The sequence below is a fragment of the Ornithodoros turicata genome, chromosome 1 (genome assembly GCF_037126465.1).
Source record: "Ornithodoros turicata isolate Travis chromosome 1, ASM3712646v1, whole genome shotgun sequence".
Classification (NCBI taxonomy): Eukaryota; Metazoa; Arthropoda; class Arachnida; order Ixodida; family Argasidae; genus Ornithodoros; species Ornithodoros turicata.
In genome coordinates this window covers 138,230,396-138,257,375 of record NC_088201.1, presented here as the reverse complement: position 1 = coordinate 138,257,375, position 26,980 = coordinate 138,230,396, and the positions used below count along the sequence as shown (strand labels likewise).

The following is a 26,980-nucleotide window of genomic DNA, read 5'->3' as shown; positions in this document are numbered from 1 at the left end:
CTGAGCGGAAAACAGCAACGCCCAACGTATGGCTCGAACCCACGACCCCGAGATTAAGAGTCTCGTGCCCTACCGACTGAGCTAGCCGGGCGCTATGAAAGTGAGGTACAGGGACACGAGAATCCTTAATGCATTAGCTGAGAATTATACGCATCTAACCCTGATTGGAAACACAGTATGGAAGGCCCATTTACGAAAGACGCATGCTAAGAAGCCACTGAGCGGAAAACAGCAACGCCCAACGTGGGGCTCGAACCCACGACCCCGAGATTAAGAGTCTCGTGCTCTACCGACTGAGCTAGCCGTGCGCTACGAAAGTCAGGTACAGGGGCAGGAGACTCCTTACTCCATTGCCTTCAAATTATACACATGTCACCCTGATTGGAAACACAGTATGGAAGGCCTATTTACGAAAGACGCATGCTAAGGAACCACTGAGCGGAAAACAGCAACGCCCAACGTGGGGCGTGAACCCACGACACCGAGATTAAGAGTCTCGTGCTCCACCGACTGAGCTAGCCGGGCGCTACGAGAGTGAGGTACAGGGACACGAGACTCCTTAATGCATTAGCTGCGAATTATACGCACCTAACCCTGATTGGAAACACAATATCGAAGGCCTATTTACGAAGGACGCATGCTAGGAGCCACTGAGCGGAAACCAACAACGCCCAACGTGGGGCGTGAACCCACGACACCGAGATTAAGAGTCTCGTGCTCCACCGACTGAGCTAGCCGGGCGCTACGAAAGTGAGGTACAGGGACACGAGACTCCTTAATGCATTAGCTGCGAATTATACGCACCTAACCCTGATTGGAAACAATATCGAAGGCCTATTTACGAAGGACGCATGCTAGGAGCCACTGAGCGGAAACCAGCAACGCCCAACGTGGGGCTCGAACCCACGACCCCGAGATTAAGAGTCTCGTGCTCTACCGACTGAGCTAGCCGGGCGCTACGAAAGTGAGGTACTGGGACACGAGAATCCTTAATGCATTAGCTGCGAATTATACGCATCTAACCCTGATTGGAAACACAGTATGGAAGGCCTATTTACGAAATACGCATGCTAAGGAGCCACTGAGCGGAAAACAGCAACGCCCAACGTGGGGCTCGAACCCACGACCCCGAGATTAAGTCTCGTGCTCTACCGACTGAGCTAGCCGGGCGCTACGAAAGTCAGGTACAGAGACAGTTGACTCCTTACTCCATTACCTTCAAATTATACACATGTAACCCTGATTGGAAACACAGTATGGAAGGCCTATTTACGAAAGACGCATGCTAAGGAGCCACTGAGCGGAAAACAGCAACGCCCAACGTGGGGCTCGAACCCACGACCCCGAGATTAAGAGTCTCGTGCTCTACAGACTGAGCTAGCCGGGCGCTACGAAAGTGAGGTACAGGGACACGAGAATCCTTAATGCATTAGCTGCGAATTATACGCATCTAACCCTGATTGGAAACGCAGTATGGAAGGCCTATTTACGAAAGACGCATGCTAAGGAGCCACTGAGCGGAAAACAACAACGCCCAACGTGGGGCTCGAACCCACGTCCCCGAGATTAAGAGTCTCGTGCTCTGCCGACTGAGTTAGCCGGGTGATACGAAAGTGAGGTACAGGGACAGGAGACTCCTTAGTCCATTACCTTCAAATTATACACATGTAACCCTGATTGGAAACACAGTATGGAAGGCCTATTTACGAAAGACGCATGCTAAGGAGCCACTGAGTGGAAAACAGGAACGCCCAACGTGGGGCTCGAACCCACGACCCCGAGATTAAGAGTCTCGTGCTCTACCGACTGAGCTAGCCGGGCGCTACGAAAGTCAGGTACAGGGACAGTTGACTCCTTACTCCATTACCTTCAAATTATACACATGTAACCCTGATTGGAAACACAGTATGGAAGGCCTATTTACGAAAGACGCATGTTAAGGAGCCACTGAGCGGAAAACAGCAACGCCCAACGTGGGGCTCGAACCCACGACCCCGAGATTAAGAGTCTCGTGCTCTGCCGACTGAGTTAGCCGGGCGCTACGAAAGTGAGGTACAGGGACACGAGAATCCTTAATGCATTAGCTGCGAATTATACGCATCTAACCCTGATTGGAAACACAGTATGGAAGGCCTATTTACGAAAGACGCATGCTAAGGAGCCACTGAGCGGAAAACAGCAACGCCCAACGTGGGGCTCGAACCCACGACCCCGAGATTAAGAGTCTCGTGCTCTGCCGACGGAGTTAGCCGGGCGCTACGAAAGTGAGGTACAGGGACAGGAGACTCCTTACTCCATTACCTTCAAATTATACACATGTAACCCTGATTGGAAACACAGTATGGAAGGCCTATTTGCGAAAGAGGCATGCTAAGGAGCCACTGAGTGGAAAACAGGAACGCCCAACGTGGAGCTCGAACCCACGACCCCGAGATTAAGAGTTTCGTGCTCTGACGACTGAGTTAGCCGGGCGCTACGAAAGTGAGGTACAGGGACAGGAGACTCCTTACTCCATTACCTTCAAATTATACACATGTGGCCCTGATTGGAAACACAGTATGGAAGGCCTATTTACGAAAGACGCATGCTAAGGAGCCACTGAGTGGAAAACAGGAACGCCCAACGTGGAGCTCGAACCCACGACCCCGAGATTAAGAGTCTCGTGCTCTACCGACTGAGCGGGCGCTACGAAAGTGAGGTACAGGGACACGAGAATCCTTTATGCATTAGCTGCAAATTATACGCATCTAACCCTGATTGGAAACACAGTACGGAAGGCCTATTTACGAAAGACGCATGCTAAGGAGCCACTGAGCGGAAAACTGCAACGCCCAACGTGGGGCTCGAACCCACGACCCCGAGATTAAGAGTCTCGTGCTCTACCGACTGAGCTAGCCGGGCGCTACGAAAGTGAGGTACAGGGACACGAGAATCCTTAATGCATTAGCTGCGAATTATACGCATCTAACCCTGATTGGAAACACAGTATGGAAGGCCTATTTACGAAAGACAGATGCCAAGGAGCCACTCAGCGAAAAACAGTAACGCCCAACGTGGGGCTCGATCCCACGACCCCGAGATTAAGAGCCTCGTGCCCTACCGACTGAGCTAGCCGGGCGCTACGAAAGTGAGGTACAGGGACACGAGAATCCTTAATGCATTAGCTGCGAGTTACACGCATCTAACCCTGATTGGAAACGCAGTATGGAAGGCCTATTTACGAAAGACAGATGCCAAGGAGCCACTCAGCGAAAAACAGTAACTCCCAACGTGGGGCTCGATCCCACGACCCCGAGATTAAGAGCCTCGTGCCCTACCGACTGAGCTAGCCGGGCGCTACGGAAGTGAGGTACAGGGACACGAGCATCCTTAATGCATTAGCTGCGAATTGTACGCATCTAACCCTGATTGGAAACACAGTATGGAAGGCCTATTTACGAAAGACGCATGCTAAGGAGCCACTGAGCGGAAAACAGCAAGGCCCAACGTGGGGCTCGAACCCACGACCCCGAGATTAAGAGTCTCGTGCTCTACCGACTGAGCTAGCCGGGCGCTACGAAAGTGAGGTACAGGGACACGAGAATCCTTAATGCATTAGCTGCGAATTATACGCATCTAACCCTGATTGGAAACACAGTATGGATGGCCTATTTACGAAACACGCATGCTAAGGAGCCACTGAGCGGAAAACAGCAACGCCCAACGTGGGGCTCGAACCCACGACCCCGAGATTAAGAGTCTCGTGCTCTACCGACTGAGCTAGCCGGGCGCTACAAAAAAATGAGGTACAGGGACACGAGAATCCTTAATGCATTAGCTGCGAATTATACGCATCTAACCCTGATTGGAAACACAATATGGAAGGACTATTTACGAAAGACGCATGCTAAGGAGCCACTGAGCGGAAAACAGCAACTCCCAACGTGTGGCTCGAACCCACGACCCCGAGATTAAGAGTCTCGTGCTCTACCGACTGAGTTAGCCGGGCGCTACAAAAGTGAGGTACAAGGACACAAGAATCCTTAATGCATTAGCTGCGAATTATACGCATCTAACCCTGATTGGAAACACAATATGGAAGGCCTATTTACGAAAGACGCATGCTAAGGAGCCACTGAGCGGAAAACAGCTACGCCCAACGTGGGGCTCGAACCCACGACCCCGAGATTAAGAGTCTCGTGCTCTATCGACTGAGTTAGCCGGGCGCTACGAAACTGAGGTACAGGGACACGAGAATCCTTAATGCATTAGCTGCGAATTATACGCATCTAACCCTGATTGGAAACACAGTATGGAAGGCCTATTTACGAAAGACGCATGCCAAGGAGCCACTGAGCGGAAAACAGCAACGCCCAACGTGGGGCTCGAACCCACGACCCCGAGATTAAGAGTCTCGTGCTCTACCGACTGAGCTAGCCGGGCGCTACGAAAGTGAGGTACTGGAACACGAGAATCCTTAATGCATTAGCTGCGAATTATACACATCTAACCCTGATTGGAAACACAATATCGAAGGCCTATTTACGAAGGACGCATGCTAGGAGCCACTGAGCGGAAAACAGCAACGCCCAACGTATGGCTCGAACCCACGACCCCGAGATTAAGAGTCTCGTGCCGTACCGACTGAGCTAGCCGGGCGCTATGAAAGTGAGGTACAGGGACACGAGAATCCTTAATGCATTAGCTGCGAATTATACGCATCTAACCCTGATTGGAAACACAGTATGGAAGGCCCATTTACGAAAGACGCATGCTAAGAAGCCACTGAGCGGAAAACAGCAACGCCCAACGTGGGGCTCGAACCCACGACCCCGAGATTAAGAGTCTCGTGCTCTACCGACTGAGCTAGCCGTGCGCTACGAAAGTCAGGTACAGGGGCAGGAGACTCCTTACTCCATTGCCTTCAAATTATACACATGTCACCCTGATTGGAAACACAGTATGGAAGGCCTATTTACGAAAGACGCATGCTAAGGAACCACTGAGCGGAAAACAGCAACGCCCAACGTGGGGCGTGAACCCACGACACCGAGATTAAGAGTCTCGTGCTCCACCGACTGAGCTAGCCGGGCGCTACGAGAGTGAGGTACAGGGACACGAGACTCCTTAATGCATTAGCTGCGAATTATACGCACCTAACCCTGATTGGAAACACAATATCGAAGGCCTATTTACGAAGGACGCATGCTAGGAGCCACTGAGCGGAAACCAACAACGCCCAACGTGGGGCGTGAACCCACGACACCGAGATTAAGAGTCTCGTGCTCCACCGACTGAGCTAGCCGGGCGCTACGAAAGTGAGGTACAGGGACACGAGACTCCTTAATGCATTAGCTGCGAATTATACGCACCTAACCCTGATTGGAAACAATATCGAAGGCCTATTTACGAAGGACGCATGCTAGGAGCCACTGAGCGGAAACCAGCAACGCCCAACGTGGGGCTCGAACCCACGACCCCGAGATTAAGAGTCTCGTGCTCTACCGACTGAGCTAGCCGGGCGCTACGAAAGTGAGGTACAGGGACACGAGAATCCTTAATGCATTAGCTGCGAATTATACGCATCTAACCCTGATTGGAAACACAGTATGGAAGGCCTATTTACGAAAGACGCATGCTAAGGAGCCACTGAGCGGAAAACAGCAACGCCCAACGTGGGGCTCGAACCCACGACCCCGAGATTAAGAGTCTCGTGCTCTGCCGACGGAGTTAGCCGGGCGCTACGAAAGTGAGGTACAGGGACAGGAGACTCCTTACTCCATTACCTTCAAATTATACACATGTAACCCTGATTGGAAACACAGTATGGAAGGCCTATTTGCGAAAGAGGCATGCTAAGGAGCCACTGAGTGGAAAACAGGAACGCCCAACGTGGAGCTCGAACCCACGACCCCGAGATTAAGAGTTTCGTGCTCTGACGACTGAGTTAGCCGGGCGCTACGAAAGTGAGGTACAGGGACAGGAGACTCCTTACTCCATTACCTTCAAATTATACACATGTGGCCCTGATTGGAAACACAGTATGGAAGGCCTATTTACGAAAGACGCATGCTAAGGAGCCACTGAGTGGAAAACAGGAACGCCCAACGTGGAGCTCGAACCCACGACCCCGAGATTAAGAGTCTCGTGCTCTACCGACTGAGCGGGCGCTACGAAAGTGAGGTACAGGGACACGAGAATCCTTTATGCATTAGCTGCAAATTATACGCATCTAACCCTGATTGGAAACACAGTATGGAAGGCCTATTTACGAAAGACGCATGCTAAGGAGCCACTGAGCGGAAAACTGCAACGCCCAACGTGGGGCTCGAACCCACGACCCCGAGATTAAGAGTCTCGTGCTCTACCGACTGAGCTAGCCGGGCGCTACGAAAGTGAGGTACAGGGACACGAGAATCCTTAATGCATTAGCTGCGAATTATACGCATCTAACCCTGATTGGAAACACAGTATGGAAGGCCTATTTACGAAAGACAGATGCCAAGGAGCCACTCAGCGAAAAACAGTAACGCCCAACGTGGGGCTCGATCCCACGACCCCGAGATTAAGAGCCTCGTGCCCTACCGACTGAGCTAGCCGGGCGCTACGAAAGTGAGGTACAGGGACACGAGAATCCTTAATGCATTAGCTGCGAGTTATACGCATCTAACCCTGATTGGAAACGCAGTATGGAAGGCCTATTTACGAAAGACAGATGCCAAGGAGCCACTCAGCGAAAAACAGTAACTCCCAACGTGGGGCTCGATCCCACGACCCCGAGATTAAGAGCCTCGTGCCCTACCGACTGAGCTAGCCGGGCGCTACGGAAGTGAGGTACAGGGACACGAGAATCCTTAATGCATTAGCTGCGAATTGTACGCATCTAACCCTGATTGGAAACACAGTATGGAAGGCCTATTTACGAAAGACGCATGCTAAGGAGCCACTGAGCGGAAAACAGCAAGGCCCAACGTGGGGCTCGAACCCACGACCCCGAGATTAAGAGTCTCGTGCTCTACCGACTGAGCTAGCCGGGCGCTACGAAAGTGAGGTACAGGGACACGAGAATCCTTTATGCATTAGCTGCGAATTATACGCATCTAACCCTGATTGGAAACACAGTATGGATGGCCTATTTACGAAACACGCATGCTAAGGAGCCACTGAGCGGAAAACAGCAACGCCCAACGTGGGGCTCGAACCCACGACCCCGAGATTAAGAGTCTCGTGCTCTACCGACTGAGCTAGCCGGGCGCTACAAAAAAATGAGGTACAGGGACACGAGAATCCTTAATGCATTAGCTGCGAATTATACGCATCTAACCCTGATTGGAAACACAATATGGAAGGCCTATTTACGAAAGACGCATGCTAAGGAGCCACTGAGCGGAAAACAGCAACTCCCAACGTGTGGCTCGAACCCACGACCCCGAGATTAAGAGTCTCGTGCTCTACCGACTGAGTTAGCCGGGCGCTACAAAAGTGAGGTACAAGGACACAAGAATCCTTAATGCATTAGCTGCGAATTATACGCATCTAACCCTGATTGGAAACACAATATGGAAGGCTTATTTACGAAAGACGCATGCTAAGGAGCCACTGAGCGGAAAACAGCTACGCCCAACGTGGGGCTCGAACCCACGACCCCGAGATTAAGAGTCTCGTGCTCTATCGACTGAGTTAGCCGGGCGCTACGAAACTGAGGTACAGGGACACGAGAATCCTTAATGCATTAGCTGCGAATTATACGCATCTAACCCTGATTGGAAACACAGTATGGAAGGCCTATTTACGAAAGACGCATGCCAAGGAGCCACTGAGCGGAAAACAGCAACGCCCAACGTGGGGCTCGAACCCACGACCCCGAGATTAAGAGTCTCGTGCTCTACCGACTGAGCTAGCCGGGCGCTACGAAAGTGAGGTACTGGAACACGAGAATCCTTAATGCATTAGCTGCGAATTATACACATCTAACCCTGATTGGAAACACAATATCGAAGGCCTATTTACGAAGGACGCATGCTAGGAGCCACTGAGCGGAAAACAGCAACGCCCAACGTATGGCTCGAACCCACGACCCCGAGATTAAGAGTCTCGTGCCCTACCGACTGAGCTAGCCGGGCGCTATGAAAGTGAGGTACAGGGACACGAGAATCCTTAATGCATTAGCTGCGAATTATACGCATCTAACCCTGATTGGAAACACAGTATGGAAGGCCCATTTACGAAAGACGCATGCTAAGAAGCCACTGAGCGGAAAACAGCAACGCCCAACGTGGGGCTCGAACCCACGACCCCGAGATTAAGAGTCTCGTGCTCTACCGACTGAGCTAGCCGTGCGCTACGAAAGTCAGGTACAGGGGCAGGAGACTCCTTACTCCATTGCCTTCAAATTATACACATGTCACCCTGATTGGAAACACAGTATGGAAGGCCTATTTACGAAAGACGCATGCTAAGGAACCACTGAGCGGAAAACAGCAACGCCCAACGTGGGGCGTGAACCCACGACACCGAGATTAAGAGTCTCGTGCTCCACCGACTGAGCTAGCCGGGCGCTACGAGAGTGAGGTACAGGGACACGAGACTCCTTAATGCATTAGCTGCGAATTATACGCACCTAACCCTGATTGGAAACACAATATCGAAGGCCTATTTACGAAGGACGCATGCTAGGAGCCACTGAGCGGAAACCAACAACGCCCAACGTGGGGCGTGAACCCACGACACCGAGATTAAGAGTCTCGTGCTCCACCGACTGAGCTAGCCGGGCGCTACGAAAGTGAGGTACAGGGACACGAGACTCCTTAATGCATTAGCTGCGAATTATACGCACCTAACCCTGATTGGAAACAATATCGAAGGCCTATTTACGAAGGACGCATGCTAGGAGCCACTGAGCGGAAACCAGCAACGCCCAACGTGGGGCTCGAACCCACGACCCCGAGATTAAGAGTCTCGTGCTCTACCGACTGAGCTAGCCGGGCGCTACGAAAGTGAGGTACAGGGACACGAGAATCCTTAATGCATTAGCTGCGAATTATACGCATCTAACCCTGATTGGAAACACAGTATGGAAGGCCTATTTACGAAAGACGCATGCTAAGGAGCCACTGAGCGGAAAACAGCTACGCCCAACGTGGGGCTCGAACCCACGACCCCGAGATTAAGAGTCTCGTGCTCTATCGACTGAGTTAGCCGGGCGCTACGAAACTGAGGTACAGGGATACGAGAATCCTTAATGCATTAGCTGCGAATTATACGCATCTAACCCTGATTGGAAACACAGTATGGAAGGCCTATTTACGAAAGACGCATGCCAAGGAGCCACTGAGCGGAAAACAGCAACGCCCAACGTGGGGATTGAACCCACGACCCCGAGATTAAGAGTCTCGTGTTCTACCGACTGAGCTAGCCGGGCGCTACGAAAGTGCGGTACAGGAACACGAGAATCCTTAATGCATTAGCTGCGAATTGTACGCATCTAACCGTGATTGGAAAAACAATATGGAAGGCCTATTTATGAAAGACGCATGCTAAGGAGCCACTGAGCGGAAACCAGCAACGCCCAACGTGGGGCTCGAGCCCACGACCCCGAGATTAAGAGTCTCGTGCTCTATACCGACTGAGTTAGCCGGGCGCTACGAAAGTGAGGTACAGGGATACGAGAATGCTTAATGCATTAGCTGCGAATTATACGCATCTAACCCTGATTGGAAACACAGTATGGAAGGCCTATTTACGAAAGACGCATGCTAAGGAGCCACTGAGTGGAAAACAGCAACGCCCAACGTGGGGATTGAACCCACGACCCCGAGATTAAAAGTCTCGTGCTCTACCGACTGAGCTAGCCGGGCGCTACGAAAGCGAGGTACCGGGACACGAGAATCCTTAATGCATTAGCTGCGAATTATACGCATCTAACCCTGATTGGAAACACAGTATGGAAGGCCTATTTACGAAAGACGCATGCTAAGGAGCCACTGAGCGGAAAACAGCAACGCCCAACGTGGGGATTGAACCCACGACCCCGAGATTAAGAGTCTCGTGCTCTACCGACTGAGCTAGCCGGGCGCTACGAAAGTGAGGTACTGGAACACGAGAATCCTTAATGCATTAGCTGCGAATTATACGCATCTAACCCTGATTGGAAACACAATATCGAAGGCCTATTTACGAAGGACGCATGCTAGGAGCCACTGAGCGGAAAACAGCAACGCCCAACGTATGGCTCGAACCCACGACCCCGAGATTAAGAGTCTCGTGCCCTACCGACTGAGCTAGCCGGGCGCTATGAAAGTGAGGTACAGGGACACGAGAATCCTTAATGCATTAGCTGAGAATTATACGCATCTAACCCTGATTGGAAACACAGTATGGAAGGCCCATTTACGAAAGACGCATGCTAAGAAGCCACTGAGCGGAAAACAGCAACGCCCAACGTGGGGCTCGAACCCACGACCCCGAGATTAAGAGTCTCGTGCTCTACCGACTGAGCTAGCCGTGCGCTACGAAAGTCAGGTACAGGGGCAGGAGACTCCTTACTCCATTGCCTTCAAATTATACACATGTCACCCTGATTGGAAACACAGTATGGAAGGCCTATTTACGAAAGACGCATGCTAAGGAACCACTGAGCGGAAAACAGCAACGCCCAACGTGGGGCGTGAACCCACGACACCGAGATTAAGAGTCTCGTGCTCCACCGACTGAGCTAGCCGGGCGCTACGAGAGTGAGGTACAGGGACACGAGACTCCTTAATGCATTAGCTGCGAATTATACGCACCTGACCCTGATTGGAAACACAATATCGAAGGCCTATTTACGAAGGACGCATGCTAGGAGCCACTGAGCGGAAACCAACAACGCCCAACGTGGGGCGTGAACCCACGACACCGAGATTAAGAGTCTCGTGCTCCACCGACTGAGCTAGCCGGGCGCTACGAAAGTGAGGTACAGGGACACGAGACTCCTTAATGCATTAGCTGCGAATTATACGCACCTAACCCTGATTGGAAACAATATCGAAGGCCTATTTACGAAGGACGCATGCTAGGAGCCACTGAGCGGAAACCAGCAACGCCCAACGTGGGGCTCGAACCCACGACCCCGAGATTAAGAGTCTCGTGCTCTACCGACTGAGCTAGCCGGGCGCTACGAAAGTGAGGTACTGGGACACGAGAATCCTTAATGCATTAGCTGCGAATTATACGCATCTAACCCTGATTGGAAACACAGTATGGAAGGCCTATTTACGAAATACGCATGCTAAGGAGCCACTGAGCGGAAAACAGCAACGCCCAACGTGGGGCTCGAACCCACGACCCCGAGATTAAGTCTCGTGCTCTACCGACTGAGCTAGCCGGGCGCTACGAAAGTCAGGTACAGGGACAGTTGACTCCTTACTCCATTACCTTCAAATTATACACATGTAACCCTGATTGGAAACACAGTATGGAAGGCCTATTTACGAAAGACGCATGCTAAGGAGCCACTGAGCGGAAAACAGCAACGCCCAACGTGGGGCTCGAACCCACGACCCCGAGATTAAGAGTCTCGTGCTCTACCGACTGAGCTAGCCGGGCGCTACGAAAGTGAGGTACAGGGACACGAGAATCCTTAATGCATTAGCTGCGAATTATACGCATCTAACCCTGATTGGAAACGCAGTATGGAAGGCCTATTTACGAAAGACGCATGCTAAGGAGCCACTGAGCGGAAAACAACAACGCCCAACGTGGGGCTCGAACCCACGACCCCGAGATTAAGAGTCTCGTGCTCTGCCGACTGAGTTAGCCGGGTGCTACGAAAGTGAGGTACAGGGACAGGAGACTCCTTAGTCCATTACCTTCAAATTATACACATGTAACCCTGATTGGAAACACAGTATGGAAGGCCTATTTACGAAAGACGCATGTTAAGGAGCCACTGAGCGGAAAACAGCAACGCCCAACGTGGGGCTCGAACCCACGACCCCGAGATTAAGAGTCTCGTGCTCTGCCGACTGAGTTAGCCGGGCGCTACGAAAGTGAGGTACAGGGACACGAGAATCCTTAATGCATTAGCTGCGAATTATACGCATCTAACCCTGATTGGAAACACAGTATGGAAGGCCTATTTACGAAAGACGCATGCTAAGGAGCCACTGAGCGGAAAACAGCAACGCCCAACGTGGGGCTCGAACCCACGACCCCGAGATTAAGAGTCTCGTGCTCTGCCGACGGAGTTAGCCGGGCGCTACGAAAGTGAGGTACAGGGACAGGAGACTCCTTACTCCATTACCTTCAAATTATACACATGTAACCCTGATTGGAAACACAGTATGGAAGGCCTATTTGCGAAAGAGGCATGCTAAGGAGCCACTGAGTGGAAAACAGGAACGCCCAACGTGGAGCTCGAACCCACGACCCCGAGATTAAGAGTTTCGTGCTCTGACGACTGAGTTAGCCGGGCGCTACGAAAGTGAGGTACAGGGACAGGAGACTCCTTACTCCATTACCTTCAAATTATACACATGTGGCCCTGATTGGAAACACAGTATGGAAGGCCTATTTACGAAAGACGCATGCTAAGGAGCCACTGAGTGGAAAACAGGAACGCCCAACGTGGAGCTCGAACCCACGACCCCGAGATTAAGAGTCTCGTGCTCTACCGACTGAGCGGGCGCTACGAAAGTGAGGTACAGGGACACGAGAATCCTTTATGCATTAGCTGCAAATTATACGCATCTAACCCTGATTGGAAACACAGTATGGAAGGCCTATTTACGAAAGACGCATGCTAAGGAGCCACTGAGCGGAAAACTGCAACGCCCAACGTGGGGCTCGAACCCACGACCCCGAGATTAAGAGTCTCGTGCTCTACCGACTGAGCTAGCCGGGCGCTACGAAAGTGAGGTACAGGGACACGAGAATCCTTAATGCATTAGCTGCGAATTATACGCATCTAACCCTGATTGGAAACACAGTATGGAAGGCCTATTTACGAAAGACAGATGCCAAGGAGCCACTCAGCGAAAAACAGTAACGCCCAACGTGGGGCTCGATCCCACGACCCCGAGATTAAGAGCCTCGTGCCCTACCGACTGAGCTAGCCGGGCGCTACGAAAGTGAGGTACAGGGACACGAGAATCCTTAATGCATTAGCTGCGAGTTATACGCATCTAACCCTGATTGGAAACGCAGTATGGAAGGCCTATTTACGAAAGACAGATGCCAAGGAGCCACTCAGCGAAAAACAGTAACTCCCAACGTGGGGCTCGATCCCACGACCCCGAGATTAAGAGCCTCGTGCCCTACCGACTGAGCTAGCCGGGCGCTACGGAAGTGAGGTACAGGGACACGAGAATCCTTAATGCATTAGCTGCGAATTGTACGCATCTAACCCTGATTGGAAACACAGTATGGAAGGCCTATTTACGAAAGACGCATGCTAAGGAGCCACTGAGCGGAAAACAGCAAGGCCCAACGTGGGGCTCGAACCCACGACCCCGAGATTAAGAGTCTCGTGCTCTACCGACTGAGCTAGCCGGGCGCTACGAAAGTGAGGTACAGGGACACGAGAATCCTTAATGCATTAGCTGCGAATTATACGCATCTAACCCTGATTGGAAACACAGTATGGATGGCCTATTTACGAAACACGCATGCTAAGGAGCCACTGAGCGGAAAACAGCAACGCCCAACGTGGGGCTCGAACCCACGACCCCGAGATTAAGAGTCTCGTGCTCTACCGACTGAGCTAGCCGGGCGCTACAAAAAAATGAGGTACAGGGACACGAGAATCCTTAATGCATTAGCTGCGAATTATACGCATCTAACCCTGATTGGAAACACAATATGGAAGGCCTATTTACGAAAGACGCATGCTAAGGAGCCACTGAGCGGAAAACAGCAACTCCCAACGTGTGGCTCGAACCCACGACCCCGAGATTAAGAGTCTCGTGCTCTACCGACTGAGTTAGCCGGGCGCTACAAAAGTGAGGTACAAGGACACAAGAATCCTTAATGCATTAGCTGCGAATTATACGCATCTAACCCTGATTGGAAACACAATATGGAAGGCCTATTTACGAAAGACGCATGCTAAGGAGCCACTGAGCGGAAAACAGCTACGCCCAACGTGGGGCTCGAACCCACGACCCCGAGATTAAGAGTCTCGTGCTCTATCGACTGAGTTAGCCGGGCGCTACGAAACTGAGGTACAGGGACACGAGAATCCTTAATGCATTAGCTGCGAATTATACGCATCTAACCCTGATTGGAAACACAGTATGGAAGGCCTATTTACGAAAGACGCATGCCAAGGAGCCACTGAGCGGAAAACAGCAACGCCCAACGTGGGGCTCGAACCCACGACCCCGAGATTAAGAGTCTCGTGCTCTACCGACTGAGCTAGCCGGGCGCTACGAAAGTGAGGTACTGGAACACGAGAATCCTTAATGCATTAGCTGCGAATTATACACATCTAACCCTGATTGGAAACACAATATCGAAGGCCTATTTACGAAGGACGCATGCTAGGAGCCACTGAGCGGAAAACAGCAACGCCCAACGTATGGCTCGAACCCACGACCCCGAGATTAAGAGTCTCGTGCCCTACCGACTGAGCTAGCCGGGCGCTATGAAAGTGAGGTACAGGGACACGAGAATCCTTAATGCATTAGCTGCGAATTATACGCATCTAACCCTGATTGGAAACACAGTATGGAAGGCCCATTTACGAAAGACGCATGCTAAGAAGCCACTGAGCGGAAAACAGCAACGCCCAACGTGGGGCTCGAACCCACGACCCCGAGATTAAGAGTCTCGTGCTCTACCGACTGAGCTAGCCGTGCGCTACGAAAGTCAGGTACAGGGGCAGGAGACTCCTTACTCCATTGCCTTCAAATTATACACATGTCACCCTGATTGGAAACACAGTATGGAAGGCCTATTTACGAAAGACGCATGCTAAGGAACCACTGAGCGGAAAACAGCAACGCCCAACGTGGGGCGTGAACCCACGACACCGAGATTAAGAGTCTCGTGCTCCACCGACTGAGCTAGCCGGGCGCTACGAGAGTGAGGTACAGGGACACGAGACTCCTTAATGCATTAGCTGCGAATTATACGCACCTAACCCTGATTGGAAACACAATATCGAAGGCCTATTTACGAAGGACGCATGCTAGGAGCCACTGAGCGGAAACCAACAACGCCCAACGTGGGGCGTGAACCCACGACACCGAGATTAAGAGTCTCGTGCTCCACCGACTGAGCTAGCCGGGCGCTACGAAAGTGAGGTACAGGGACGCGAGACTCCTTAATGCATTAGCTGCGAATTATACGCACCTAACCCTGATTGGAAACAATATCGAAGGCCTATTTACGAAGGACGCATGCTAGGAGCCACTGAGCGGAAACCAGCAACGCCCAACGTGGGGCTCGAACCCACGACCCCGAGATTAAGAGTCTCGTGCTCTACCGACTGAGCTAGCCGGGCGCTACGAAAGTGAGGTACAGGGACACGAGAATCCTTAATGCATTAGCTGCGAATTATACGCATCTAACCCTGATTGGAAACACAGTATGGAAGGCCTATTTACGAAAGACGCATGCTAAGGAGCCACTGAGCGGAAAACAGCTACGCCCAACGTGGGGCTCGAACCCACGACCCCGAGATTAAGAGTCTCGTGCTCTATCGACTGAGTTAGCCGGGCGCTACGAAACTGAGGTACAGGGATACGAGAATCCTTAATGCATTAGCTGCGAATTATACGCATCTAACCCTGATTGGAAACACAGTATGGAAGGCCTATTTACGAAAGACGCATGCCAAGGAGCCACTGAGCGGAAAACAGCAACGCCCAACGTGGGGATTGAACCCACGACCCCGAGATTAAGAGTCTCGTGTTCTACCGACTGAGCTAGCCGGGCGCTACGAAAGTGCGGTACAGGAACACGAGAATCCTTAATGCATTAGCTGCGAATTGTACGCATCTAACCGTGATTGGAAAAACAATATGGAAGGCCTATTTATGAAAGACGCATGCTAAGGAGCCACTGAGCGGAAACCAGCAACGCCCAACGTGGGGCTCGAGCCCACGACCCCGAGATTAAGAGTCTCGTGCTCTATACCGACTGAGTTAGCCGGGCGCTACGAAAGTGAGGTACAGGGATACGAGAATGCTTAATGCATTAGCTGCGAATTATACGCATCTAACCCTGATTGGAAACACAGTATGGAAGGCCTATTTACGAAAGACGCATGCTAAGGAGCCACTGAGTGGAAAACAGCAACGCCCAACGTGGGGATTGAACCCACGACCCCGAGATTAAAAGTCTCGTGCTCTACCGACTGAGCTAGCCGGGCGCTACGAAAGCGAGGTACCGGGACACGAGAATCCTTAATGCATTAGCTGCGAATTATACGCATCTAACCCTGATTGGAAACACAGTATGGAAGGCCTATTTACGAAAGACGCATGCTAAGGAGCCACTGAGCGGAAAACAGCAACGCCCAACGTGGGGATTGAACCCACGACCCCGAGATTAAGAGTCTCGTGCTCTACCGACTGAGCTAGCCGGGCGCTACGAAAGTGAGGTACTGGAACACGAGAATCCTTAATGCATTAGCTGCGAATTATACGCATCTAACCCTGATTGGAAACACAATATCGAAGGCCTATTTACGAAGGACGCATGCTAGGAGCCACTGAGCGGAAAACAGCAACGCCCAACGTATGGCTCGAACCCACGACCCCGAGATTAAGAGTCTCGTGCCCTACCGACTGAGCTAGCCGGGCGCTATGAAAGTGAGGTACAGGGACACGAGAATCCTTAATGCATTAGCTGCGAATTATACGCATCTAACCCTGATTGGAAACACAGTATGGAAGGCCCATTTACGAAAGACGCATGCTAAGAAGCCACTGAGCGGAAAACAGCAACGCCCAACGTGGGGCTCGAACCCACGACCCCGAGATTAAGAGTCTCGTGCTCTACCGACTGAGCTAGCCGTGCGCTACGAAAGTCAGGTACAGGGGCAGGAGACTCCTTACTCCATTGCCTTCAAATTATACACATGTCACCCTGATTGGAAACACAGTATGGAAGGCCTATTTACGAAAGACGCATGCTAAGGAACCACTGAGCGGAAAACAGCAACGCCCAACGTGGGGCGTGAACCCACGACACCGAGATTAAGAGTCTCGTGCTCCACCGACTGAGCTAGCCGGGCGCTACGAGAGTGAGGTACAGGGACACGAGACTCCTTAATGCATTAGCTGCGAATTATACGCACCTAACCCTGATTGGAAACACAATATCGAAGGCCTATTTACGAAGGACGCATGCTGGGAGCCACTGAGCGGAAACCAACAACGCCCAACGTGGGGCGTGAACCCACGACACCGAGATTAAGAGTCTCGTGCTCCACCGACTGAGCTAGCCGGGCGCTACGAAAGTGAGGTACAGGGACACGAGACTCCTTAATGCATTAGCTGCGAATTATACGCACCTAACCCTGATTGGAAACAATATCGAAGGCCTATTTACGAAGGACGCATGCTAGGAGCCACTGAGCGGAAACCAGCAACGCCCAACGTGGGGCTCGAACCCACGACCCCGAGATTAAGAGTCTCGTGCTCTACCGACTGAGCTAGCCGGGCGCTACGAAAGTGAGGTACTGGGACACGAGAATCCTTAATGCATTAGCTGCGAATTATACGCATCTAACCCTGATTGGAAACACAGTATGGAAGGCCTATTTACGAAATACGCATGCTAAGGAGCCACTGAGCGGAAAACAGCAACGCCCAACGTGGGGCTCGAACCCACGACCCCGAGATTAAGTCTCGTGCTCTACCGACTGAGCTAGCCGGGCGCTACGAAAGTCAGGTACAGGGACAGTTGACTCCTTACTCCATTACCTTCAAATTATACACATGTAACCCTGATTGGAAACACAGTATGGAAGGCCTATTTACGAAAGACGCATGCTAAGGAGCCACTGAGCGGAAAACAGCAACGCCCAACGTGGGGCTCGAACCCACGACCCCGAGATTAAGAGTCTCGTGCTCTACCGACTGAGCTAGCCGGGCGCTACGAAAGTGAGGTACAGGGACACGAGAATCCTTAATGCATTAGCTGCGAATTATACGCATCTAACCCTGATTGGAAACGCAGTATGGAAGGCCTATTTACGAAAGACGCATGCTAAGGAGCCACTGAGCGGAAAACAACAACGCCCAACGTGGGGCTCGAACCCACGACCCCGAGATTAAGAGTCTCGTGCTCTGCCGACTGAGTTAGCCGGGTGCTACGAAAGTGAGGTACAGGGACAGGAGACTCCTTAGTCCATTACCTTCAAATTATACACATGTAACCCTGATTGGAAACACAGTATTGAAGGCCTATTTACGAAAGACGCATGCTAAGGAGCCACTGAGTGGAAAACAGGAACGCCCAACGTGGGGCTCGAACCCACGACCCCGAGATTAAGAGTCTCGTGCTCTACCGACTGAGCTAGCCGGGCGCTACGAAAGTCAGGTACAGGGACAGTTGACTCCTTACTTCATTACCTTCAAATTATACACATGTAACCCTGATTGGAAACACAGTATGGAAGGCCTATTTACGAAAGACGCATGTTAAGGAGCCACTGAGCGGAAAACAGCAACGCCCAACGTGGGGCTCGAACCCACGACCCCGAGATTAAGAGTCTCGTGCTCTGCCGACTGAGTTAGCCGGGCGCTACGAAAGTGAGGTACAGGGACACGAGAATCCTTAATGCATTAGCTGCGAATTATACGCATCTAACCCTGATTGGAAACACAGTATGGAAGGCCTATTTACGAAAGACGCATGCTAAGAAGCCACTGAGCGGAAAACAGCAACGGCCAACGTGGGGCTCGAACCCACGACCCCGAGATTAAGAGTCTCGTGCTCTGCCGACGGAGTTAGCCGGGCGCTACGAAAGTGAGGTACAGGGACAGGAGACTCCTTACTCCATTACCTTCAAATTATACACATGTAACCCTGATTGGAAACACAGTATGGAAGGCCTATTTGCGAAAGAGGCATGCTAAGGAGCCACTGAGTGGAAAACAGGAACGCCCAACGTGGAGCTCGAACCCACGACCCCGAGATTAAGAGTTTCGTGCTCTGACGACTGAGTTAGCCGGGCGCTACGAAAGTGAGGTACAGGGACAGGAGACTCCTTACTCCATTACCTTCAAATTATACACATGTGGCCCTGATTGGAAACACAGTATGGAAGGCCTATTTACGAAAGACGCATGCTAAGGAGCCACTGAGTGGAAAACAGGAACGCCCAACGTGGAGCTCGAACCCACGACCCCGAGATTAAGAGTCTCGTGCTCTACCGACTGAGCGGGCGCTACGAAAGTGAGGTACAGGGACACGAGAATCCTTTATGCATTAGCTGCAAATTATACGCATCTAACCCTGATTGGAAACACAGTATGGAAGGCCTATTTACGAAAGACGCATGCTAAGGAGCCACTGAGCGGAAAACTGCAACGCCCAACGTGGGGCTCGAACCCACGACCCCGAGATTAAGAGTCTCGTGCTCTACCGACTGAGCTAGCCGGGCGCTACGAAAGTGAGGTACAGGGACACGAGAATCCTTAATGCATTAGCTGCGAATTATACGCATCTAACCCTGATTGGAAACACAGTATGGAAGGCCTATTTACGAAAGACAGATGCCAAGGAGCCACTCAGCGAAAAACAGTAACGCCCAACGTGGGGCTCGATCCCACGACCCCGAGATTAAGAGCCTCGTGCCCTACCGACTGAGCTAGCCGGGCGCTACGAAAGTGAGGTACAGGGACACGAGAATCCTTAATGCATTAGCTGCGAGTTATACGCATCTAACCCTGATTGGAAACGCAGTATGGAAGGCCTATTTACGAAAGACAGATGCCAAGGAGCCACTCAGCGAAAAACAGTAACTCCCAACGTGGGGCTCGATCCCACGACCCCGAGATTAAGAGCCTCGTGCCCTACCGACTGAGCTAGCCGGGCGCTACGGAAGTGAGGTACAGGGACACGAGAATCCTTAATGCATTAGCTGCGAATTGTACGCATCTAACCCTGATTGGAAACACAGTATGGAAGGCCTATTTACGAAAGACGCATGCTAAGGAGCCACTGAGCGGAAAACAGCAAGGCCCAACGTGGGGCTCGAACCCACGACCCCGAGATTAAGAGTCTCGTGCTCTACCGACTGAGCTAGCCGGGCGCTACGAAAGTGAGGTACAGGGACACGAGAATCCTTAATGCATTAGCTGCGAATTATACGCATCTAACCCTGATTGGAAACACAGTATGGATGGCCTATTTACGAAACACGCATGCTAAGGAGCCACTGAGCGGAAAACAGCAACGCCCAACGTGGGGCTCGAACCCACGACCCCGAGATTAAGAGTCTCGTGCTCTACCGACTGAGCTAGCCGGGCGCTACAAAAAAATGAGGTACAGGGACACGAGAATCCTTAATGCATTAGCTGCGAATTATACGCATCTAACCCTGATTGGAAACACAATATGGAAGGCCTATTTACGAAAGACGCATGCTAAGGAGCCACTGAGCGGAAAACAGCAACTCCCAACGTGTGGCTCGAACCCACGACCCCGAGATTAAGAGACTCGTGCTCTACCGACTGAGTTAGCCGGGCGCAACAAAAGTGAGGTACAAGGACACAAGAATCCTTAATGCATTAGCTGCGAATTATACGCATCTAACCCTGATTGGAAACACAATATGGAAGGCCTATTTACGAAAGACGCATGCTAAGGAGCCACTGAGCGGAAAACAGCTACGCCCAACGTGGGGCTCGAACCCACGACCCCGAGATTAAGAGTCTCGTGCTCTACCGCCTGAGTTAGCCGGGCGCTACGAAACTGAGGTACAGGGACACGAGAATCCTTAATGCATTAGCTGCGAATTATACGCATCTAACCCTGATTGGAAACACAGTATGGAAGGCCTATTTACGAAAGACGCATGCCAAGGAGCCACTGAGCGGAAAACTGCAACGCCCAACGTGGGGCTCGAACCCACGACCCCGAGATTAAGAGTCTCGTGCTCTACCGACTGAGCTAGCCGGGCGCTACGAAAGTGAGGTACTGGAACACGAGAATCCTTAATGCATTAGCTGCGAATTATACACATCTAACCCTGATTGGAAACACAATATCGAAGGCCTATTTACGAAGGACGCATGCTAGGAGCCACTGAGCGGAAAACAGCAACGCCCAACGTATGGCTCGAACCCACGACCCCGAGATTAAGAGTCTCGTGCCCTACCGACTGAGCTAGCCGGGCGCTATGAAAGTGAGGTACAGGGACACGAGAATCCTTAATGCATTAGCTGCGAATTATACGCATCTAACCCTGATTGGAAACACAGTATGGAAGGCCCATTTACGAAAGACGCATGCTAAGAAGCCACTGAGCGGAAAACAGCAACGCCCAACGTGGGGCTCGAACCCACGACCCCGAGATTAAGAGTCTCGTGCTCTACCGACTGAGCTAGCCGTGCGCTACGAAAGTCAGGTACAGGGGCAGGAGACTCCTTACTCCATTGCCTTCAAATTATACACATGTCACCCTGATTGGAAACACAGTATGGAAGGCCTATTTACGAAAGACGCATGCTAAGGAACCACTGAGCGGAAAACAGCAACGCCCAACGTGGGGCGTGAACCCACGACACCGAGATTAAGAGTCTCGTGCTCCACCGACTGAGCTAGCCGGGCGCTACGAGAGTGAGGTACAGGGACACGAGACTCCTTAATGCATTAGCTGCGAATTATACGCACCTAACCCTGATTGGAAACACAATATCGAAGGCCTATTTACGAAGGACGCATGCTAGGAGCCACTGAGCGGAAACCAACAACGCCCAACGTGGGGCGTGAACCCACGACACCGAGATTAAGAGTCTCGTGCTCCACCGACTGAGCTAGCCGGGCGCTACGAAAGTGAGGTACAGGGACACGAGACTCCTTAATGCATTAGCTGCGAATTATACGCACCTAACCCTGATTGGAAACAATATCGAAGGCCTATTTACGAAGGACGCATGCTAGGAGCCACTGAGCGGAAACCAGCAACGCCCAACGTGGGGCTCGAACCCACGACCCCGAGATTAAGAGTCTCGTGCTCTACCGACTGAGCTAGCCGGGCGCTACGAAAGTGAGGTACTGGGACACGAGAATCCTTAATGCATTAGCTGCGAATTATACGCATCTAACCCTGATTGGAAACACAGTATGGAAGGCCTATTTACGAAATACGCATGCTAAGGAGCCACTGAGCGGAAAACAGCAACGCCCAACGTGGGGCTCGAACCCACGACCCCGAGATTAAGTCTCGTGCTCTACCGACTGAGCTAGCCGGGCGCTACGAAAGTCAGGTACAGGGACAGTTGACTCCTTACTCCATTACCTTCAAATTATACACATGTAACCCTGATTGGAAACACAGTATGGAAGGCCTATTTACGAAAGACGCATGCTAAGGAGCCACTGAGCGGAAAACAGCAACGCCCAACGTGGGGCTCGAACCCACGACCCCGAGATTAAGAGTCTCGTGCTCTACCGACTGAGCTAGCCGGGCGCTACGAAAGTGAGGTACAGGAACACGAGAATCCTTAATGCATTAGCTGCGAATTATACGCATCTAACCCTGATTGGAAACGCAGTATGGAAGGCCTATTTACGAAAGACGCATGCTAAGGAGCCACTGAGCGGAAAACAGCAACGCCCAACGTGGGGCTCGAACCCACGACCCCGAGATTAAGAGTCTCGTGCTCTGCCGACTGAGTTAGCCGGGTGCTACGAAAGTGAGGTACAGGGACAGGAGACTCCTTAGTCCATTACCTTCAAATTATACACATGTAACCCTGATTGGAAACACAGTATGGAAGGCCTATTTACGAAAGACGCATGCTAAGGAGCCACCGAGTGGAAAACAGGAACGCCCAACGTGGGGCTCGAACCCACGACCCCGAGATTAAGAGTCTCGTGCTCTACCGACTGAGCTAGCCGGGCGCTACGAAAGTCAGGTACAGGGACAGTTGACTCCTTACTCCATTACCTTCAAATTATACACATGTAACCCTGATTGGAAACACAGTATGGAAGGCCTATTTACGAAAGACGCATGTTAAGGAGCCACTGAGCGGAAAACAGCAACGCCCAACGTGGGGCTCGAACCCACGACCCCGAGATTAAGAGTCTCGTGCTCTGCCGACTGAGTTAGCCGGGCGCTACGAAAGTGAGGTACAGGGACACGAGAATCCTTAATGCATTAGCTGCGAATTATACGCATCTAACCCTGATTGGAAACACAGTATGGAAGGCCTATTTACGAAAGACGCATGCTAAGGAGCCACTGAGCGGAAAACAGCAACGCCCAACCTGGGGCTCGAACCCACGACCCCGAGATTAAGAGTCTCGTGCTCTGCCGACGGAGTTAGCCGGGCGCTACGAAAGTGAGGTACAGGGACAGGAGACTCCTCACTCCATTACCTTCAAATTATACACATGTAACCCTGATTGGAAACACAGTATGGAAGGCCTATTTGCGAAAGAGGCATGCTAAGGAGCCACTGAGTGGAAAACAGGAACGCCCAACGTGGAGCTCGAACCCACGACCCCGAGATTAAGAGTTTCGTGCTCTGACGACTGAGCGGGCGCTACGAAAGTGAGGTACAGGGACACGAGAATCCTTTATGCATTAGCTGCAAATTATACGCATCTAACCCTGATTGGAAACACAGTATGGAAGGCCTATTTACGAAAGACGCATGCTAAGGAGCCACTGAGCGGAAAACTGCAACGCCCAACGTGGGGCTCGAACCCACGACCCCGAGATTAAGAGTCTCGTGCTCTACCGACTGAGCTAGCCGGGCGCTACGAAAGTGAGGTACAGGGACACGAGAATCCTTAATGCATTAGCTGCGAATTATACGCATCTAACCCTGATTGGAAACACAGTATGGAAGGCCTATTTACGAAAGACAGATGCCAAGGAGCCACTCAGCGAAAAACAGTAACGCCCAACGTGGGGCTCGATCCCACGACCCCGAGATTAAGAGCCTCGTGCCCTACCGACTGAGCTAGCCGGGCGCTACGAAAGTGAGGTACAGGGACACGAGAATCCTTAATGCATTAGCTGCGAATTATACGCATCTAACCCTGATTGGAAACAAGTATGGAAGGCCTATTTACGAAAGACGCATGCTAAGGAGCCACTGAGCGGAAAACAGCTACGCCCAACGTGGGGCTCGAACCCACGACCCCGAGATTAAGAGTCTCGTGCTCTATCGACTGAGTTAGCCGGGCACTACGAAACTGAGGTACAGGGACACGAGAATCCTTAATGCATTAGCTGCGAATTATACGCATCTAACCCTGATTGGAAACAGAGTATGGAAGGCCTATTTACGAAAAACGCATGCCAAGGAGCCACTGAGCGGAAAACAGCAACGCCCAACGTGGGGCTCGAACCCACGACCCCGAGATTAAGAGTCTCGTGCTCTACCGACTGAGCTAGCCGTGCGCTACGAAAGTCAGGTACAGGGACAGGAGACTCCTTACTCCATTACCTTCAAATTATACACATGTCACCCTGATTGGAAACACAGTATGGAAGGCCTATTTACGAAAGACGCATGCTAAGGAGCCACTGAGTGGAAAACAGCAACGCCCAACGTGGGGATTGAACCCACGACCCCGATATTAAGAGTCTCGTGCTCTACCGACTGAGCTAGCCGGGCGCTACGAAAGCGAGGTACCGGGACACGAGAATCCTTAATGCATTAGCTGCGAATTATACGCATCTAACCCTGATTGGAAACACAGTATGGAAGGCCTATTTACGAAAGACGCATGCTAAGGAGCCACTGAGCGGAAAACAGCAACGCCCAACGTGGGGATTGAACCCACGACCCCGAGATTAAGAGTCTCGTGCTCTACCGACTGAGCTAGCCGGGCGCTACGAAAGTGAGGTACTGGAACACGAGAATCCTTAATGCATTAGCTGCGAATTATACGCATCTAACCCTGATTGGAAACACAATATCGAAGGCCTATTTACGAAGGACGCATGCTAGGAGCCACTGAGCGGAAAACAGCAACGCCCAACGTATGGCTCGAACCCACGACCCCGAGATTAAGAGTCTCGTGCTCTACCGACTGAGCTAGCCGGGCGCTATGAAAGTGAGGTACAGGGACACGAGAATCCTTAATGCATTAGCTGCGAATTATACGCATCTAACCCTGATTGGAAACACAGTATGGAAGGCCTATTTACGAAAGACGCATGCTAAGAAGCCACTGAGCGGAAAACAGCAACGCCCAACGTGGGGCTCGAACCCACGACCCCGAGATTAAGAGTCTCGTGCTCTACCGACTGAGCTAGCCGTGCGCTACGAAAGTCAGGTACAGGGGCAGGAGACTCCTTACTCCATTGCCTTCAAATTATACACATGTCACCCTGATTGGAAACACAGTATGGAAGGCCTATTTACGAAAGACGCACGCTAAGGAACCACTGAGCGGAAAACAGCAACGCCCAACATGGGGCGTGAACCCACGACACCGAGATTAAGAGTCTCGTGCTCCACCGACTGAGCTAGCCGGGCGCTACGAAAGTGTGGTACAGGGACACGAGAATCCTTAATGCATTAGCTGCGAATTATATGCACCTAACCCTGATTGGAAACACAATATGGAAGGCCTATTTACGAAAGACGCATGCTAAGGAGCCACTGAGCGGAAAACAGCAACTCCCAACGTGTGGCTCGAACCCACGACCCCGAGATTAAGAGTCTCGTGCTCTACCGACTGAGTTAGCCGGGCGCTACAAAAGTGAGGTACAAGGACACAAGAATCCTTAATGCATTAGCTGCGAATTATACGCATCTAACCCTGATTGGAAACACAATATGGAAGGCCTATTTACGAAAGACGCATGCTAAGGAGCCACTGAGCGGAAAACAGCTACGCCCAACGTGGGGCTCGAACCCACGACCCCGAGATTAAGAGTCTCGTGCTCTATCGACTGAGTTAGCCGGGCGCTACGAAACTGAGGTACAGGGACACGAGAATCCTTAATGCATTAGCTGCGAATTATACGCATCTAACCCTGATTGGAAACACAGTATGGAAGGCCTATTTACGAAAGACGCATGCCAAGGAGCCACTGAGCGGAAAACAGCAACGCCCAACGTGGGGCTCGAACCCACGACCCCGAGATTAAGAGTCTCGTGCTCTACCGACTGAGCTAGCCGGGCGCTACGAAAGTGAGGTACAGGGGCATGAGAATCCTTAATGCATTAGCTGCGAATTATACGCATCTAACCCTGATTGGAAACACAGTATGGAAGGCCTATTTACGAAAGACGCATGCTAAGGAGCCACTGAGCGGAAAACAGCAACGCCCAACGTGGGGCTCGAACCCACGACCCCGAGATTAAGAGTCTCGTGCTCTACCGACTGAGCTAGCCGTGCGCTACGAAAGTCAGGTACAGGGACAGGAGACTCCTTACTCCATTACCTTCAAATTATACACATGTCACCCTGATTGGAAACACAGTATGGAAGGCCTATTTACGAAAGACGCATGCTAAGGAGCCACTGAGTGGAAAACAGCAACGCCCAACGTGGGGATTGAACCCACGACCCCGAGATTAAGAGTCTCGTGCTCTACCGACTGAGCTAGCCGGGCGCTACGAAAGCGAGGTACCGGGACACGAGAATCCTTAATGCATTAGCTGCGAATTATACGCATCTAACCCTGATTGGAAACGCAGTATGGAAGGCCTATTTACGAAAGACGCATGCTAAGGAGCCACTGAGCGGAAAACAGCAACGCCCAACGTGGGGATTGAACCCCGAGATTAAGAGTCTCGTGCTCTACCGACTGAGCTAGCCGGGCGCTACGAAAGTGACGTACTGGAACACGAGAATCCTTAATGCATTA

The 26,980-nt window shown here is 51.7% G+C and overlaps 51 non-coding genes across 51 annotated transcripts; all 51 read right to left on the bottom strand.

The window, feature by feature from the left end:
- Positions 1 to 235: 235 nt before the first annotated feature.
- Positions 236 to 308, bottom strand: Trnak-cuu (transfer RNA lysine (anticodon CUU)). The gene has a single exon. It is a non-coding gene; the product is annotated as a tRNA-Lys (tRNA).
- Positions 309 to 882: 574 nt separating this feature from the next.
- On the bottom strand, positions 883 to 955 carry Trnak-cuu (transfer RNA lysine (anticodon CUU)). The gene has a single exon. It is a non-coding gene; the product is annotated as a tRNA-Lys (tRNA).
- A 359-nt stretch (positions 956 to 1,314) lies between these two features.
- Positions 1,315 to 1,387, bottom strand: Trnak-cuu (transfer RNA lysine (anticodon CUU)). The gene has a single exon. It is a non-coding gene; the product is annotated as a tRNA-Lys (tRNA).
- Positions 1,388 to 1,748: 361 nt separating this feature from the next.
- On the bottom strand, positions 1,749 to 1,821 carry Trnak-cuu (transfer RNA lysine (anticodon CUU)). The gene has a single exon. It is a non-coding gene; the product is annotated as a tRNA-Lys (tRNA).
- Positions 1,822 to 2,828: 1,007 nt separating this feature from the next.
- On the bottom strand, positions 2,829 to 2,901 carry Trnak-cuu (transfer RNA lysine (anticodon CUU)). Its single transcript has one exon. It is a non-coding gene; the product is annotated as a tRNA-Lys (tRNA).
- A 578-nt stretch (positions 2,902 to 3,479) lies between these two features.
- On the bottom strand, positions 3,480 to 3,552 carry Trnak-cuu (transfer RNA lysine (anticodon CUU)). The gene has a single exon. It is a non-coding gene; the product is annotated as a tRNA-Lys (tRNA).
- A 144-nt stretch (positions 3,553 to 3,696) lies between these two features.
- On the bottom strand, positions 3,697 to 3,769 carry Trnak-cuu (transfer RNA lysine (anticodon CUU)). Its single transcript has one exon. It is a non-coding gene; the product is annotated as a tRNA-Lys (tRNA).
- A 580-nt stretch (positions 3,770 to 4,349) lies between these two features.
- Trnak-cuu (transfer RNA lysine (anticodon CUU)) lies at positions 4,350 to 4,422 on the bottom strand. Its single transcript has one exon. It is a non-coding gene; the product is annotated as a tRNA-Lys (tRNA).
- Positions 4,423 to 4,782: 360 nt separating this feature from the next.
- Trnak-cuu (transfer RNA lysine (anticodon CUU)) lies at positions 4,783 to 4,855 on the bottom strand. The gene has a single exon. It is a non-coding gene; the product is annotated as a tRNA-Lys (tRNA).
- Positions 4,856 to 5,429: 574 nt separating this feature from the next.
- Trnak-cuu (transfer RNA lysine (anticodon CUU)) lies at positions 5,430 to 5,502 on the bottom strand. The gene has a single exon. It is a non-coding gene; the product is annotated as a tRNA-Lys (tRNA).
- Positions 5,503 to 6,292: 790 nt separating this feature from the next.
- Trnak-cuu (transfer RNA lysine (anticodon CUU)) lies at positions 6,293 to 6,365 on the bottom strand. The gene has a single exon. It is a non-coding gene; the product is annotated as a tRNA-Lys (tRNA).
- A 578-nt stretch (positions 6,366 to 6,943) lies between these two features.
- Positions 6,944 to 7,016, bottom strand: Trnak-cuu (transfer RNA lysine (anticodon CUU)). The gene has a single exon. It is a non-coding gene; the product is annotated as a tRNA-Lys (tRNA).
- A 144-nt stretch (positions 7,017 to 7,160) lies between these two features.
- On the bottom strand, positions 7,161 to 7,233 carry Trnak-cuu (transfer RNA lysine (anticodon CUU)). Its single transcript has one exon. It is a non-coding gene; the product is annotated as a tRNA-Lys (tRNA).
- Positions 7,234 to 7,813: 580 nt separating this feature from the next.
- Positions 7,814 to 7,886, bottom strand: Trnak-cuu (transfer RNA lysine (anticodon CUU)). Its single transcript has one exon. It is a non-coding gene; the product is annotated as a tRNA-Lys (tRNA).
- A 360-nt stretch (positions 7,887 to 8,246) lies between these two features.
- On the bottom strand, positions 8,247 to 8,319 carry Trnak-cuu (transfer RNA lysine (anticodon CUU)). Its single transcript has one exon. It is a non-coding gene; the product is annotated as a tRNA-Lys (tRNA).
- Positions 8,320 to 8,893: 574 nt separating this feature from the next.
- Positions 8,894 to 8,966, bottom strand: Trnak-cuu (transfer RNA lysine (anticodon CUU)). The gene has a single exon. It is a non-coding gene; the product is annotated as a tRNA-Lys (tRNA).
- Positions 8,967 to 9,327: 361 nt separating this feature from the next.
- On the bottom strand, positions 9,328 to 9,400 carry Trnak-cuu (transfer RNA lysine (anticodon CUU)). The gene has a single exon. It is a non-coding gene; the product is annotated as a tRNA-Lys (tRNA).
- A 363-nt stretch (positions 9,401 to 9,763) lies between these two features.
- Positions 9,764 to 9,836, bottom strand: Trnak-uuu (transfer RNA lysine (anticodon UUU)). Its single transcript has one exon. It is a non-coding gene; the product is annotated as a tRNA-Lys (tRNA).
- A 144-nt stretch (positions 9,837 to 9,980) lies between these two features.
- Positions 9,981 to 10,053, bottom strand: Trnak-cuu (transfer RNA lysine (anticodon CUU)). Its single transcript has one exon. It is a non-coding gene; the product is annotated as a tRNA-Lys (tRNA).
- Positions 10,054 to 10,413: 360 nt separating this feature from the next.
- Trnak-cuu (transfer RNA lysine (anticodon CUU)) lies at positions 10,414 to 10,486 on the bottom strand. Its single transcript has one exon. It is a non-coding gene; the product is annotated as a tRNA-Lys (tRNA).
- Positions 10,487 to 11,060: 574 nt separating this feature from the next.
- Trnak-cuu (transfer RNA lysine (anticodon CUU)) lies at positions 11,061 to 11,133 on the bottom strand. Its single transcript has one exon. It is a non-coding gene; the product is annotated as a tRNA-Lys (tRNA).
- A 359-nt stretch (positions 11,134 to 11,492) lies between these two features.
- Positions 11,493 to 11,565, bottom strand: Trnak-cuu (transfer RNA lysine (anticodon CUU)). The gene has a single exon. It is a non-coding gene; the product is annotated as a tRNA-Lys (tRNA).
- A 1,224-nt stretch (positions 11,566 to 12,789) lies between these two features.
- Positions 12,790 to 12,862, bottom strand: Trnak-cuu (transfer RNA lysine (anticodon CUU)). The gene has a single exon. It is a non-coding gene; the product is annotated as a tRNA-Lys (tRNA).
- A 578-nt stretch (positions 12,863 to 13,440) lies between these two features.
- On the bottom strand, positions 13,441 to 13,513 carry Trnak-cuu (transfer RNA lysine (anticodon CUU)). Its single transcript has one exon. It is a non-coding gene; the product is annotated as a tRNA-Lys (tRNA).
- A 144-nt stretch (positions 13,514 to 13,657) lies between these two features.
- Positions 13,658 to 13,730, bottom strand: Trnak-cuu (transfer RNA lysine (anticodon CUU)). The gene has a single exon. It is a non-coding gene; the product is annotated as a tRNA-Lys (tRNA).
- Positions 13,731 to 14,310: 580 nt separating this feature from the next.
- Trnak-cuu (transfer RNA lysine (anticodon CUU)) lies at positions 14,311 to 14,383 on the bottom strand. The gene has a single exon. It is a non-coding gene; the product is annotated as a tRNA-Lys (tRNA).
- A 360-nt stretch (positions 14,384 to 14,743) lies between these two features.
- Positions 14,744 to 14,816, bottom strand: Trnak-cuu (transfer RNA lysine (anticodon CUU)). Its single transcript has one exon. It is a non-coding gene; the product is annotated as a tRNA-Lys (tRNA).
- A 574-nt stretch (positions 14,817 to 15,390) lies between these two features.
- Trnak-cuu (transfer RNA lysine (anticodon CUU)) lies at positions 15,391 to 15,463 on the bottom strand. Its single transcript has one exon. It is a non-coding gene; the product is annotated as a tRNA-Lys (tRNA).
- A 361-nt stretch (positions 15,464 to 15,824) lies between these two features.
- On the bottom strand, positions 15,825 to 15,897 carry Trnak-cuu (transfer RNA lysine (anticodon CUU)). Its single transcript has one exon. It is a non-coding gene; the product is annotated as a tRNA-Lys (tRNA).
- A 363-nt stretch (positions 15,898 to 16,260) lies between these two features.
- Positions 16,261 to 16,333, bottom strand: Trnak-uuu (transfer RNA lysine (anticodon UUU)). The gene has a single exon. It is a non-coding gene; the product is annotated as a tRNA-Lys (tRNA).
- A 144-nt stretch (positions 16,334 to 16,477) lies between these two features.
- Trnak-cuu (transfer RNA lysine (anticodon CUU)) lies at positions 16,478 to 16,550 on the bottom strand. The gene has a single exon. It is a non-coding gene; the product is annotated as a tRNA-Lys (tRNA).
- Positions 16,551 to 16,910: 360 nt separating this feature from the next.
- Positions 16,911 to 16,983, bottom strand: Trnak-cuu (transfer RNA lysine (anticodon CUU)). The gene has a single exon. It is a non-coding gene; the product is annotated as a tRNA-Lys (tRNA).
- Positions 16,984 to 17,557: 574 nt separating this feature from the next.
- Positions 17,558 to 17,630, bottom strand: Trnak-cuu (transfer RNA lysine (anticodon CUU)). Its single transcript has one exon. It is a non-coding gene; the product is annotated as a tRNA-Lys (tRNA).
- Positions 17,631 to 17,989: 359 nt separating this feature from the next.
- Trnak-cuu (transfer RNA lysine (anticodon CUU)) lies at positions 17,990 to 18,062 on the bottom strand. Its single transcript has one exon. It is a non-coding gene; the product is annotated as a tRNA-Lys (tRNA).
- Positions 18,063 to 18,423: 361 nt separating this feature from the next.
- On the bottom strand, positions 18,424 to 18,496 carry Trnak-cuu (transfer RNA lysine (anticodon CUU)). Its single transcript has one exon. It is a non-coding gene; the product is annotated as a tRNA-Lys (tRNA).
- Positions 18,497 to 19,503: 1,007 nt separating this feature from the next.
- Trnak-cuu (transfer RNA lysine (anticodon CUU)) lies at positions 19,504 to 19,576 on the bottom strand. Its single transcript has one exon. It is a non-coding gene; the product is annotated as a tRNA-Lys (tRNA).
- Positions 19,577 to 20,154: 578 nt separating this feature from the next.
- On the bottom strand, positions 20,155 to 20,227 carry Trnak-cuu (transfer RNA lysine (anticodon CUU)). Its single transcript has one exon. It is a non-coding gene; the product is annotated as a tRNA-Lys (tRNA).
- Positions 20,228 to 20,371: 144 nt separating this feature from the next.
- Positions 20,372 to 20,444, bottom strand: Trnak-cuu (transfer RNA lysine (anticodon CUU)). The gene has a single exon. It is a non-coding gene; the product is annotated as a tRNA-Lys (tRNA).
- Positions 20,445 to 21,024: 580 nt separating this feature from the next.
- Trnak-cuu (transfer RNA lysine (anticodon CUU)) lies at positions 21,025 to 21,097 on the bottom strand. Its single transcript has one exon. It is a non-coding gene; the product is annotated as a tRNA-Lys (tRNA).
- A 360-nt stretch (positions 21,098 to 21,457) lies between these two features.
- Positions 21,458 to 21,530, bottom strand: Trnak-cuu (transfer RNA lysine (anticodon CUU)). Its single transcript has one exon. It is a non-coding gene; the product is annotated as a tRNA-Lys (tRNA).
- A 574-nt stretch (positions 21,531 to 22,104) lies between these two features.
- Trnak-cuu (transfer RNA lysine (anticodon CUU)) lies at positions 22,105 to 22,177 on the bottom strand. Its single transcript has one exon. It is a non-coding gene; the product is annotated as a tRNA-Lys (tRNA).
- Positions 22,178 to 22,536: 359 nt separating this feature from the next.
- Trnak-cuu (transfer RNA lysine (anticodon CUU)) lies at positions 22,537 to 22,609 on the bottom strand. The gene has a single exon. It is a non-coding gene; the product is annotated as a tRNA-Lys (tRNA).
- Positions 22,610 to 22,970: 361 nt separating this feature from the next.
- Positions 22,971 to 23,043, bottom strand: Trnak-cuu (transfer RNA lysine (anticodon CUU)). The gene has a single exon. It is a non-coding gene; the product is annotated as a tRNA-Lys (tRNA).
- A 790-nt stretch (positions 23,044 to 23,833) lies between these two features.
- On the bottom strand, positions 23,834 to 23,906 carry Trnak-cuu (transfer RNA lysine (anticodon CUU)). Its single transcript has one exon. It is a non-coding gene; the product is annotated as a tRNA-Lys (tRNA).
- Positions 23,907 to 24,483: 577 nt separating this feature from the next.
- Positions 24,484 to 24,556, bottom strand: Trnak-cuu (transfer RNA lysine (anticodon CUU)). The gene has a single exon. It is a non-coding gene; the product is annotated as a tRNA-Lys (tRNA).
- A 144-nt stretch (positions 24,557 to 24,700) lies between these two features.
- On the bottom strand, positions 24,701 to 24,773 carry Trnak-cuu (transfer RNA lysine (anticodon CUU)). The gene has a single exon. It is a non-coding gene; the product is annotated as a tRNA-Lys (tRNA).
- Positions 24,774 to 24,917: 144 nt separating this feature from the next.
- On the bottom strand, positions 24,918 to 24,990 carry Trnak-cuu (transfer RNA lysine (anticodon CUU)). Its single transcript has one exon. It is a non-coding gene; the product is annotated as a tRNA-Lys (tRNA).
- A 360-nt stretch (positions 24,991 to 25,350) lies between these two features.
- On the bottom strand, positions 25,351 to 25,423 carry Trnak-cuu (transfer RNA lysine (anticodon CUU)). Its single transcript has one exon. It is a non-coding gene; the product is annotated as a tRNA-Lys (tRNA).
- Positions 25,424 to 26,218: 795 nt separating this feature from the next.
- Positions 26,219 to 26,291, bottom strand: Trnak-cuu (transfer RNA lysine (anticodon CUU)). Its single transcript has one exon. It is a non-coding gene; the product is annotated as a tRNA-Lys (tRNA).
- A 144-nt stretch (positions 26,292 to 26,435) lies between these two features.
- Trnak-cuu (transfer RNA lysine (anticodon CUU)) lies at positions 26,436 to 26,508 on the bottom strand. Its single transcript has one exon. It is a non-coding gene; the product is annotated as a tRNA-Lys (tRNA).
- Positions 26,509 to 26,652: 144 nt separating this feature from the next.
- Trnak-cuu (transfer RNA lysine (anticodon CUU)) lies at positions 26,653 to 26,725 on the bottom strand. The gene has a single exon. It is a non-coding gene; the product is annotated as a tRNA-Lys (tRNA).
- Positions 26,726 to 26,980: the final 255 nt, after the last annotated feature.